Raw genomic sequence first — 13,444 nt, forward strand, 5'->3', positions numbered from 1 at the left:
GGTGGAGAAATGACGGTAATACCGCCAACAGGCCAGCGGGAAAAAAATGGCATTACAAGCATTGCGGTGAGCGCCATGCTAAACCGCCATTTCTCCACTCCGACCGCGAGGGTGGTAACGACCGCTGGGATGGCGACTTCAGTCTCCAGACCAGCGTCTGTCACTACACCGCTGGCGGCATCTCGGCCCTGTATACTGCCATGGATTTCGAGGGGTTTTGTACCGCCACAAAATCCATGGCGGTAGGAACTATCAGTGCCAGGGAATTACTTCCCTGGCACTGATAGGGGTCTTCCCCCTCCCCCACCCCGAGTCCTTCCTCCACACCCCTGCCCCCCCTACCGCCACCCAAAGGTGGTAGTACCCCTCTCCCCACACCCCCCATATCGACACACCCCCCCCTCACGCACACAGACACCACCACCACAAATACCCGCACACATACTAACAAACATTCCAACAGACACACACAGTCATACACGCACACATACATACAGTCATACACGCACACATAGATACAGTCATACATGCACACATATTCACAGACAAACATACAGACACACACACATTTCCAAACACACAACACCCCCGCATGCATACCCACACTCACACACCCCCTCTATACACTCACACTCACAACCCCATGCACGCACACAACACACAACACTCCCCACCCACCTCCCCTAACAGACGATCACCTTACCTTGCCCTGTGATCCTCAGGGAGGGATCAGGATCCATGGGGGCTGCTCCCCCACCAGCATCCCATCACCAGAACACCGCCACACCGAATCATGGGACGTGATTCGGTGGGCGGCGTTCTGATGACGTGGCCGTGCAGGTGGAGCAGCCTCTACTTCCCCGCCGACCGCCAGTATGGCTGCTGGTGGCTCTGCATCTGAAAAAGGACAGAGGGCTCCCAGCAGTCATAATACGCTGCACGGAAAACCGCCTGCACTGGCGGTCTTAAGCGCAGCGGTACCATGGCGGTCTTTCAAAAAGACCGCCGAGGACAAAATGAGGGCCTATGTTTCTACTTGAAATCTATCCCATCGACGAAGTGGGAGCTGCTTAAAGGGACACAACGGCTGCCACTGAGGCAGAAAATTATAAATGTAGCCTAGGGTAGTTGAGATAGTTCTTGTACTACCTCATCCATACAGTGCCCAACCACCAAACTTCAACTGAGGTTTGAAGTCTTTAAATGGAGTGGTGTTCTGTGATTTCAAGAATTGAGTACCAACACTCATGTATCCTCTGTATCCTGCTGACAGTCTACATAAGTCTCTGCTTCCACGTTATGCTCCTCCCTCAATGGCAGCCCTACTGCTTTCATCCACATGTTTGTATTTCAGAAATGACCATAAATGCCAACATAAAAGAGTTAAACTACTTCACAGTACCATAGAAACAAATATCAGGATGAGGTTAAACCATGACCTGTGCCTACTTAAGTAACACTCAACAAGCACCAAAGCATTTTATTTATAATGGGAAAAAACTAAAATTGTACTAGTAAATCCACCTTATTCTTCCCACAGTTTTTTGGGTAAGGCAGCAGCCTGTAGTGGACACCGCCTAGCCTGAGATTGTTGAGCATTTCTTCAGTGAATAACACACCCCTTTACTCTTTTATCCAATCCATGGGTGCCAAAACAAAACCACACAACCATTTAATGTGTAAGGAACACACCAAATACCTATCACTGAATGAATCCACATACACAAACCTTCAAGCGACACATGATGATGAGATATGGTGTAAAATGTAAAATTATTTTACTCTAGACTTCAACACCAATGGAAAAAATTGCAGAAATATGCTCTCCCGAATCTACCTCGAGTGACTCCAGAGTATATAAAATCCTTCATCAAGAAAGCAAAATATCTTGACTACTCAATCCTATTCTCCAATGCCAAATGCCCTGCCATGAAACTACATTATTAAGCAGAATTTGACCCTAGCCCCCTGGGACTTATCTGCTACCAGTCCTCTCACCGATCAATGCATTTCAGACCTGGCACCAGTGACTCAGAGCACCTCGGACCGTCCGTCTCACTCTTTCTCTTCATCTCCACTGCAATCACCTGTTTCTGGACTTTCTCTCATCTAACAAGTATGTTTTCACTGCATTTCAGCGATCTTTGCTTTTTTATCATTTTTTTCTCTGCCTGTTTTGTGTTTCTCACTTCTCTTACCAAGTTTTTTTCACTGTATTTAATCTATCCTTGTTTCTTACCACTTTTTCTGCACCAGCTTAGTCTATCTCGCATCTCTTGCTAAATTACTTTTTACTGCTTTTAACTTGTTTTGTCTTTCTCTCATCTCCTGTTAAGTCTCTTCTGACTTATTGTCACATTTTTTCTGCCTTTTGCCTACCAGTATGCTTTTGTTTTTAACCTTGCTTTCATTTGTGTGCTTTTTCACCCATTTTCTTGACCTGTTCCCCATTGCTCCTTACCTGCTCCTCGTATCTTTTTCCACCTCTCACCCTTGTACTTCTCAGCCTTTGCCACCACCACCTGCACTCCTCCCCCTCTCCCAGAACCCACTTAATGGCAGCTGCAATGCAGACGCACGGTGAACACACTGGCGGCATGCCAATGACATGACAAAGCAAGCCATTTCTGCCTGCCCATGCCTGAAGCACCCACAGCAGAAACTATGGTCCCCCAACCCACCCTTATCCCTCTGCGCTCCTCCACTCCTTCAACACCGGCAGCATTCACAGCGCTGGTGTCTCACCTCACAATACAGAGGGAGGCTTTGCCTGCATCTCCTGCCATTTCACTTGCATTGCCACATCCACAACTCTCACACCCACAAAAACAACACAACTACTCTCAACACCCCACCCACACACAAATGGACACCTGCATCTCATCCCTCGATGTCATGCGTGCTCCTCAATTCCTAATCCCGCAGTATACATGCCACATAGATCTGGAGCCTACTGAACAACTTCTCCCTGGACCTCCATTTCCTCATCAAAACATGGCTGACAGAAGTACCAACACCAGACATCGCCTAAGTCATCCCTGCCGGCTACAAGATTATCATGCAGGACCACCATTGCAAACCCAGAGAAGGAATCACCACCATTACTAAGGACAATATCAGCTGCAGCAACAACACAGAAGCTGAAACTGACTACATGGAGCACCTCAACTTCAAGCTACACAGCCAACTTCACCATAAGCAGAACTCTGATCTACCAACCCCCAGCACCAACACCTACCTTTACCAGCAACATCCTGGACTTTGATGCCCCACCTCAGTGTCTACCTCCTTCTAGTAGACCTCAACTTCTACCTAGAAGACCTAATGACACCAACTCAGCCACGCTCATCAAGCGCCTCGGACACCTCAGACTCACCCAATGAGTCAGCCCACACCCATGTTATTGGACACATCTGGGACCCGGTCTTCAACTCATTCAAGTATATCATAGTCAACACACCCACTCCCATCACCCTGACCATACCATTGTGAGCTTCTCAATCAACTTTTCCCACCACATGAGAACCTCCACAAACAGCCCCCCTATCAAGCAACATCAACAGCTTCAACAAGTGGATCACCATCTGCTCTGATACCCTGGCACATTGGAAAAAAAGCCAAGCAGCAAGAATGCAAATGTTGAACAAGCAAGAACTCTGGATGACCAAAAGGCACTGCAAGCAATGAGTGCAAAGATGGAGAGCAAGCCAAGCAGAATTGCACAAGGCAATATTCAAATCTGCCCAGGGACAATCAGGAAATCTGGGAAACTAAAAGGAATGTCCCAGCCAACTACATTAACAACAGCTCAAACAACAGAAAACAAGTTTTCTCCATTATCAAGGACTTCACCACACCAGCAACAACCACCAGTCTCATCACATGAAATCAAACTGTGCAACGACTTCTACCCACAACCAGACCACACCAACCTCTCAAGTTTCTCTGTATCAAACAAAAACACCCTGAAAACCTGAAACCTATGAAACCACAGCTATCATGATGACCATCTACTAAGGGGCTTGTCCCACCCGACTCTCACCCTTCCCCCTTTTAACAAACTCTCAACCCACATCAGCAAAATGCTCACCACCATTCTCAACAGCTCTATCAACACAGCCACCTATCCAGATGCCTGGAAGTCCTCAGCTGTCAATGCCATCCTGAAAAAGCCCTCAGCAGGCTCAACCAAACTTGAAAACTACTGACCATTCTCCCTCCTTCCAAACCTGGCTAAGGTTTTAGAGATCCTCAAGACAGGAGAAACTACAGCCCTCATTCTACTTAACCTCTCTGCAGCCTCGACACAGTCTCCCATGAAATGGATATACACTATTCTTATTAGAAGAACACAAACAGTCAACAAACAGTCAACATTCTCCTTACTCCACAGAAACCCAGAAACTCATTTGCAGAGTCCTGCAGGGTTCCTCACTCAGATCAACTCTCTTCTACATCTTCATAAAGTCACTGGCAGACATTATCTGCACACAACATAAATATACTCACCTACACCGAAGACACACAATTGATATTATCCCTCTTAGACAAATCACCAAATACCAAGAACAACTTCACATCATGCATGACAGAAGTCCGCCACCTGGATAAAGTCCAACTGGCTCAAACTCAACAGCGAGAAGACTGAAGTGGTAACCTTAAAAAAAGTACGCATCACTGTGGAACTCTGTCTGGTGAAATATGGACTTAGGACACATTCTCACCCCCAGTACTTAATCAAGAAATCTCAGGATCATTATCGACAGCAAGCTGGACGTATCTCCACAAGTCCACGCGATCACCACAGCCTGCTTCCACATCCTAACAACGCTGGAAACAATACTCAACTGGTAATCCAACAACACCAGGAAAACCATTGCTAACCCTCATCACCAGCAGACTAAACTACAGGAACACCCTCTATGCAGGATCACCAACGAACCCACAAAAAGGCTTCAGACTATCCAGAACACAGCAGACAGACTGATCATCAACCTCCCATGCCAGGCCCTCCGGAACCTTCACCTAAGGAAACTATATTGCCTCCATGTACATCAGCAGACACAGTTCAAGCAACCTATACATACAAGGCACTACACAACACAGGACCAGCTTACCTAAATAGCCGCATTCAGTTCAGAAACACAAAGTGATTTGGGCCTGGTCTCTGCCTATCTTCAGACTTAAAAGAAATTTCAAGAAAAATTATCTGAGTAGGAAAAGTTCAACGGTCAAAGCAACTGGCTGTGTCTGAGAAGGAGCCCTCATCATTGGAGAGCCGTTAGGTGAAGTCGCTGTGAAGAATCCTTCAATTCGACTTAGGTGGTAATTTTGACATTGGTAAAAACCACCTGCCGCCACGGTGACGGCCGCCAGAATACCGTCACAGTGGCTACCATCCGTCCGCCATATTATGATCACTGCCAGACTTCTGCCACAAGAAGGGCGGTAATCTGGCAGTGATCATGCTGGCGGATGGTGGTAGGCTGGCGCTGCTACCACCAGCACAGCCACGCCAGTTGAACGCCGCCAACCATAATATGACAGTTCATACGGCCTAGCGGTGTTCTGCTGGTGGGGCACTGCTGGCGGTGGCAGAGCCCCTTCCCGTTCTCTGCCGGATGACCTCCTCGCTGGACATGGTAAATCGGGCGTCCGATAGGGGAGGGGGTGTGGTCATTTGGGGGTGTTGTGTGTGTGTCTGAGTGTGTGAGTGCATGTGTGAATGCATCTGTGTGTGTTGTGTAGTTTGCATGGTTGTATGCGTGTGAGTGAATGCGTGTAAGAATGGTGAAGTGAGTGCGTGTCTGCATGTCATTGTTGATTGTGTAAGAATGTGTGTCAGTTTGTCTGTAACTATGCATGTATGAATGTGTGTATGCAGTGTGTGCATGAATGCGTGTACGGCAGTGTTAATGAATGGGTGTATGCGTGGTGCGTGTGAGTGTCTGTGTGCGTGTATGTGGGGAGGGGGATATGGGGTGAGGGGTGCTGTGACTTATGGGGGTGGGGGGGTGATTTGTGTGTGTTTGGCTGTGGGGTCAGTTGTGTGGTGTGTGCGTGTCCGCGAGTGTGTGCGTGTATGGGGGTGGGAGGTGTTTGTGGATCAGAGGGGGGTGGGAGGCTGTTTGTGGATCAGGGGTTTGGGGGTCTGTTTGTGGATTGGAGGGCTGGAGGTGTTAGTCAGTGTATCTGGGCTGGGGGTGTTAGTGTGTGTGTATGAGGGTAGGGGGTTGAGTTTGGATGAAGAGGGGTGGGGGGCATCGGATGATTGTTGGGGGGTGGGGGAGCCACCTACCAGTGACAGGGAAGGAATTCTCTGCCACCAGTAGGGCCTACCACCATGGTTGCTAATGCCACAGAAACCATGGTGGTAGGTCAGCTCATAATGCCATGGGCGGTACTCTGTGGGCCGCCGGGCTGGAGATAGATATCTCTGGCCCTGGTGGCTCATACCACCATGGCGGTATGAGTGGAGAAGTGGCGGGTTGGCTGCAGCCAACCCGACAATCTCATAATATGGAGGTATGTACCACCAGCCTGCTGGCGTTACTACTGCCATAGTAACGCTGACCGCCAGGGTCATAATGGCCACCTTAGTCTCTTTGTTGAAAATCTAAAATCTCCAGCAGGCAGAAGTTGCAGGCTGTAGCTGACAAGGGTTCCACAAGGCCAGATACAACTTCTGCTAAGAGCCATCAAACAGGTTTTGTTGGGGAGGAACAGAACTCAGCAGGAGCTGTTGCAAAATCAGGCCAATAGGTAATGCACCTTGGGTGGATTGACGAGCAGGTAGGTCTGACTCTTCTCTTGGTTCTCAGGACTTTTTTAGGCAAAGTTCCAAGTTTTGGTTGTTGGCATAGTCCCAAATTTGGAGGGGGACAGAGTGCAGTGAGACAGATTATTTTGGATTGGAGTGGGGTAAATTGTTCTGGATTGCAGTGGGTCAGATCAGAGTGGGGCAGATTGTGGAGTGGCAGATTGGAGTGGGGGTGGGTTGGGTTGGGTGAGTGGAGTGGGTGGATTGGGGTTAGGTGGACCAGACTGGAGTGGGGTGGATTGGATTAGAGTGGGGCAGATTAGATTGGAGTAGGGTGGATTGTAGCCTGGCGGATTGTTTTGGAATCGAGTGGGGGATACTGTTTTTTATTGTAGTGGGTCAGACTATTTTGGATTGATGTGGGGCAGATTGGAGGTTGTTTTGGATTGGAGTTGGGCATATAGTTTTTATCAGAGTAGGGCAGACTGTTTTGGATTGATGTGGGGCAGATTGGAGGTTGTTTTGGATTGGAGTGGGGCACATTGTTTTGGATTGGAGTGTGGCAGATGGGAGTGGGGCAGATTGTTTTGGTTTGCAGTGGGGCAGATTGTTTTAGATTGGAGTGGAACAGATTGTTTTGGATTGGAGTGGGGTAGATTGTTTTGGTTAGCAGTGGGGCAGATTGTTTTTAATTGGAGTTGGGTGTATTGCTTTGGGGCAGATTGGTTTGAATAGGAGCAGGGCAGACTGCAGTGGGGTAGATTATCATGGTTTAGAGTCGGGCAGATTGTTTTGGATTAGAATAGGGCAGATTGTTTTCATTTGGAGTGGGGCAGATTCTTTTGGAATGGAGTGGGGCAAATTGGAGAAGAGTAGATTGAATTGGGCTGGATTGGGGTGGATTGGGTTGGTCTGGATTGGGGTGGATCAGTGTGGGATGGATTGTGGTGGATTGGAGTTGGCTGAACTGGGATGGAGTAGGTTGAACTGGGATGGAGTGGGCTTGACTGGATTGGGGTGAGGTGGACTGGACTGGAGCGGGGTGGTCTGCAATGAGGCAGACTGGGGTGTGGAAGATTGGATTGGATTGGAGTGGGCAGATTGTTTTTTATTGAAGTTTAGCAGATTTTTTGGGATTGGTATGGGGCAGGTTGTTTTAGATTGAGTGGGGCAGATTGTTTTGGTTTGGGGTGTGGCAGATTGTTTTTGATTGAAGTAGGGCAGATTATTTTGGCTCACAGTGGGGTAGACTCTTTTTAATTGGAGTGGGGCAGCTTGGTTTGGGGCATATTGTTTTGAGGGCAGATTATTTTGGATTGAAGTAGGGCAGACCATTTTGGATTGGAGTAGGTAGGACTGTTTTAGATTGGAGTGGGACATAGTGGAGTGGGGAAGAGTATTTCGGATTGGAGGGAGAGTCAGGACTCATTCAGGCAGGGTCCTCGTTCTGGTTCAAGATGTGCAAGCCTTTTCTGCCCCTGAGGCTCTGATCAGGAGGCCAGCCAACTAGCCCTTGGAGTCACTCTGGGAGTTCTGGGTTCAAGATAAAGTGCAGCAGGATAGATCTTTGCGGTTCAAGGCAGGCTTCAGGCAGCAAAACATTCTGTCTTGGTCAAGCAAAACAGTCTTCTGAAGTGCACAGCAAGCCACAGCAACAGGAAAGTCAATTGAAGAGTGGGTCTCGGGGTCCCCTTTGAAGTGCCTTCTTTGAAGTGAGAGAATCTTTGGGAGCCCCTTCCCCCTACGTGTTTGGAATTTCCCGCCTCCCTGCCTTGGATCCAGCCTATGCATAGGCACAAAAGGCTAGTGTGAAGTTCTTTGAGAGTACAGCACAGCCTATTGAAGTGTAAGAGGGGCTGCGCCCAGCCCTTCCCTCTGTCTTGCTTGAGATGGTCCACCCAGGCACACCTATTCCCTCTATTATGTGGCTGCCTGGGAAGAATCTATAAAAACCAACTGCCACCCACACCTAGTCATGTGACCTGCAGCCACCAAATGGTTAGGGCACAAAAAGGCTAACTTCCAAAAAGTGTCATTTTAAAACTTGTGACTTAAAAGCTGATTTTACCATTAAAGAGGTTTTCAAATTACAATTCCTCAGATACCAAATATGACTTTCCTACCTGTTCCCAATTGAAGGTCAGCACGTATTAAATGTAATAAGGTAACATAATTATATCCTATGGGGTAGTTAGGCCTCATAGCAGGGAAAACAAATGTAGGTTTTTTTCACTACCAGACCATGTAAAACTTACAAATACATGTCTGACTTTTAAATTACAATGCACACTGCCCTATGACCTATTTCAGGCCTACAAAGAGGTGACATATCTATTAAAAAGGGAGGTTTAGGATTGGCAAATGGGTTACTATGCCAAGTTGAATGGAAATTTCAAAACAGCTAGCAGGCTGCAAGGCCTCTTAAGTGGGTGGCACAATAAGTATTGCAGGCCCTCTAGTAGCATTTAATTTACAGCGACTAAGTACTAATAGGTACATTTAATATACCAATCATATGTGAGCCATTTTTACCATGTTTTAGGAAGTGAGCACAAGCACTTTAGCACTGGTTACCCCTAGCAGCATTTAATGTACAGAGACTAGGGACTAATAAGTAAATTTAATATGACAGTCATATGGGAGTCATTTTTACCATGTTTTAGAAAGTGATCACAAGCACTTTAGCACAGGTTAGCAGTGGTAAAGTGCACATACCCTAACTCCAACAGAAACAAATTCAGCAACATAGGAGGGGTGAAGGCAAAATGTTTGAGGGAAGACCACAATAAGGCTGACAGGTATAATCCATGGCCCCTCAGCTGAAAGTAGGGAGAACTACACAACCTTGTGGGAGTTCTCATCACTGAGGTAAAATAACCTGGACAGACCATCACTAGAGGAGTGGTCTGACCCACACCGGTGTTCTATTGTAAACTCCATTCCCTTTAGGGCAATGGACCACCTAAACAGTTTGGGATTCCCACCCCTAATTTGCATGAGCCATCTGAGGAGTCTGTGGTCTGTCTGAACCCAGAAGTGAGTCCCAAACAAGTATGGTCTCAACTTCTTCAGTGCCCAGACTACAGCAAAGGCTTCTCTTTCAATAGCACTCCATTTCTGTTCACTAGGGAATAACATCCTACGGATGAAGGCTACAGATTGTTCTAGGCACTCCTCATTTAGGAGTGACAGTACAGCCCCTATGCCATGTTCTGAGGCCTCATACTGTACAATGAACTCTTGAGAGATGGCAGGGGTCCTGAGCACAGGTTTCGTACATGTGGTTTGTTTGAGGGTGTCAAAGGCTTTCTGGCAGGCTTCTGTCCGCATCACCTTCTTGGGCTGCTTCTTAGAAGTCAGCTTAGTTAAAGGGTCAACAATGGTGCTGTATCACTAAACAAACCTCTTGTAATATCCAGGAGTCCCAGGAAGGTCTTCATTTATTTTTGAGTTTTTGGGTGCTTCCAAGCCAGGATAGTGTCTATTTTGGCCTGGAGGGGCTGCACCTTACCTCTGTTCAAGAGGTGTCCCAGGTACACCACAGAACACTGCCCTATGTGGTACTTGCTGGCCTTGAAAGTGAGGCCTGTCTATTACATGGCCTGAAGTGCTTCCTGTAGGTGAAACAGGTTGTTCTCCCAGCTGCTTCTGTAGACAGCTATGTCATCCGGGTAAGCCAAAGGACTCCATCCTGGCTAGGACTTGGTTCACTAACATCTGTAAGGTGGCAGGGGCTTTCTTGAGTCCAAAGGGCATCACCCTAAATGGGAAGTGGCCCTCTGGGATAGAGAACACTGACCTGTCTTTCTCCCCCTCAATCAGGGCAATCTGCCAGTATCTTGAAGTGAGGTCAAAAGTACTCAGGACCTTGGCAGCCCCCAATCTCTCAATGAGCTCATCAGGGCAAGGCTGCAGGACATGTCCAAGAAGGGAACTTCATCGTCGGATGGCCTTGGGTCGAAGCATCAGTGAAGATTTTTACATTCATGCTTAGTCACCCTTATGGAAGTAAAAAAACTCCAGCTGAATGAAGCGGAGGGCTGTACCTGAAGATAATTCCTTGAGTCTGGATACCCCTTTAGTGAAGGACCGCTGAAAAGGATTTGCTGCTTTGGAGAATAACGTAGACGGAGAAGCAGCAAAGTCAATTCGACCAGCAATGCACCTCAGGCGGACAAGCAAGCAGGTTGGTCCTGATCTCCTCCTTGTTCTCAGAGCCCTTTTTGGCCAAGTTTTGTCTAAGCCCTCAGTTTTGGAATTTGGCCATCTGGGCATCTTCAGCACCATAATCAAGGGTCCAGAACTGGTGGGACACATCTTGGGGGTTCAGGACTCACTCAGGCTGGGTCTAGGTGCTGTTACGGCTCTGCCGTCCCATCTCTAGGGGGGGCAGTAAACAGACTATCTGTAGCCTGGGAATCATCATTAATACTCACCCAGAGTCCCTTTCTGACTCCTGTTTGCTTCCCTTTTCGATATGGCACGCTATAGAAGAATTACATTTGCTCCCATGGACTCCAGGTCCTATAATGCACTGCCTGGTAGTTGGTAAGACCTGTAATCTTCTGTCCATTGCTACCTATGGGAAAAGTCTGGTTGTTCCTTTATACTGGATTCTCTCCTCCAGGACTTGTGAGAGACTGGAACTGCACACACCTGTGACCTATCTTGTGCAGCCCAGCCATGTGACTCCACCCTGGGCTTGCTACTGCCCGGAACTGCTTGTAAGCTGCCATTTCCTGAAGCTCCCCCCGTGCATTAGAGTTTGATTCCTTTGTGTTCCAGACCCCTTGTTGGATTGTGTTCCAGTCCTGTTCCTGTTCTGCTTCAGCCTGAACCTGCTGTCTGATTTCCCAGTCCTGTTCCTGCTTATTCCAGCCAGAGTCTGTTCCCTGTTTCTTAGCCTTGTTCCTGTTTGTTTCAGCCAGAGCCTGCTCTCTGTTTCTCACTCCCGTTCCTATCTTGTTTCAGCCTAAACCTGCTTTCTGGTTCCCAGCCCTGTTCTTGCTTGTTCCAGCTCCCTGTGTTCCAGTCCTGTTCTTGCTTGTTCCAGTCAGAGCCTTCTCTCTGTTTCCCAGTCCTGTTCTTGCTTGTTCCAGCCAGAGCCTGCTCTCTGTTTCCCAGTCCTGTTCCTGCTTGTTCCAGCCAGAACATGCTCCCTGTTTCTCAGTCCTGTTCCTGCCTTTGCTTTAGCCTGAGCCTGTTCCCTGTTCCTGCCTTTGCCTCCTAGTTTGTTCCTTCCGTTTCCTCTTGGGTTATCATGTCTGGTAAGTGTACTATCAGTCCTCACCTGTGTATAAGCATTTTCCTTTGTACTGGGGTGGGCTCCTTGTTTCCAGGAGGCAATGTTAGCCCCATCCTTTGTCTAGTGTTGTATGTAGTCTTTAGTGCCTAACAGTCACAGTGTGCTATTGCTGTTTTCCAGGAATTGCCACTGTGCTTCCAGCTGGACCCAGAAGGGCTTGTCTTGTGTATGTAAGTACAATCCTTGTTTGTGTCCTAAGAGTCCAGAGACAGAATCACTTCTGCTGCCTCCTTACTATGGGGCTTGCAGGGTGACCATCTGTAAGAGTAATCTACACAGAGGCATTGACGTTCCCTGTTGCTGTGGGAAGTTCTGAGCCCTACCCTGTGTACAACCATAGTGATAACCCCACTGTGTTTGTCCATTACTGATCCGGTCCTTGTTTGATCACACTAAGGGGGTCATTCTGACCCTGGCGGCCGGTGACCGCCAGGGTCACCGACCACGGGAGCACCGCCAACAGGCTGGCGGTGCTCCCAAGGGCATTCTGACCGCGGCGGTTCAGCCGCGGTCAGAAAGGGTAAACCGGCGGTCTCCCGCCGGTTTACCGCTGCCCCATTGAATCCTCCATGGCGGCGGAGCGCGCTCCGCCGCCATGGGGATTCAGACACCCCCTACCGCCATCCTGTTCATGGCGGGAAACCCGCCATGAACAGGATGGCGGTAGGGGGTGCCGCGGGGCCCCTGGGGGCCCCTGCAGTGCCCAGGGCCCCCGTAAGAGGGCCCCACAAAGTATTTCAGTGTCTGCTTTGCAGACACTGAAATACGCAACGGGTGCAACTGCACCCGTCGCACCCCTGCAACTACGCCGGCTCAATTCTGAGCCGGCGTCCTCGTTGCAGGGGCATTTCCGCTGGGCCGGCGGGCGCTCTTTTGGAGAGCGCCCGCCGGCCCAGCGGAAATGTTAGAATGGCCGCCGCGGTCTTTTGACCGCTGCGCGGTCATTTGTCGGCGGTACCTTGGCGGACGGCCTCCGCCGTCCACCAAGGTCTGAATGACCCCCTAAGGTTGCTCTGTCTTCACTTTCCTGTTTTCTGTGCCTTAACATAGCTGTCTTTTTGACAAGACCCGCCCAAAACCATGAAAGGTGCTGGTTCAAGATGGTGGAAGCCTCCTATGTCCCTGTGGCTCTGAACAGGAGGCCCGTACGCTAGCCTTTAGAGTCACTTTTGAGAGTCCTGGGTGCAGATGAAGATGCAGAGCCCAACAGCAGGACTGGTCTCTGAGGGCTCAATGCAGGCTCCAGGCAGCAAAGTAGTCCTTCCATGTGCAGCAGCAGTCTGACAGGGTGCACAGCAGGTCACAGCAGCAGGCAGCCTTCTGAGAGCCCTTTGCAAGTCCAGTAGTGAATTGAAGAGTTGGTCTGAAGGTCTTATTTT

The 13,444-nt window shown here is 48.8% G+C and overlaps 1 protein-coding gene across 1 annotated transcript in view; it reads right to left on the reverse strand.

Annotated features, from left to right (window-relative positions):
• The window catches only part of LOC138282978 (fucolectin-like), a 78,097-nt gene that overhangs the window by 8,745 nt on the left and 55,908 nt on the right, over nt 1-13,444 (reverse strand). The window lies entirely within an intron of this gene.

The sequence above is a fragment of the Pleurodeles waltl genome, chromosome 2_2 (genome assembly GCF_031143425.1).
Source record: "Pleurodeles waltl isolate 20211129_DDA chromosome 2_2, aPleWal1.hap1.20221129, whole genome shotgun sequence".
Lineage (NCBI taxonomy): Eukaryota > Metazoa > Chordata > Amphibia > Caudata > Salamandridae > Pleurodeles > Pleurodeles waltl.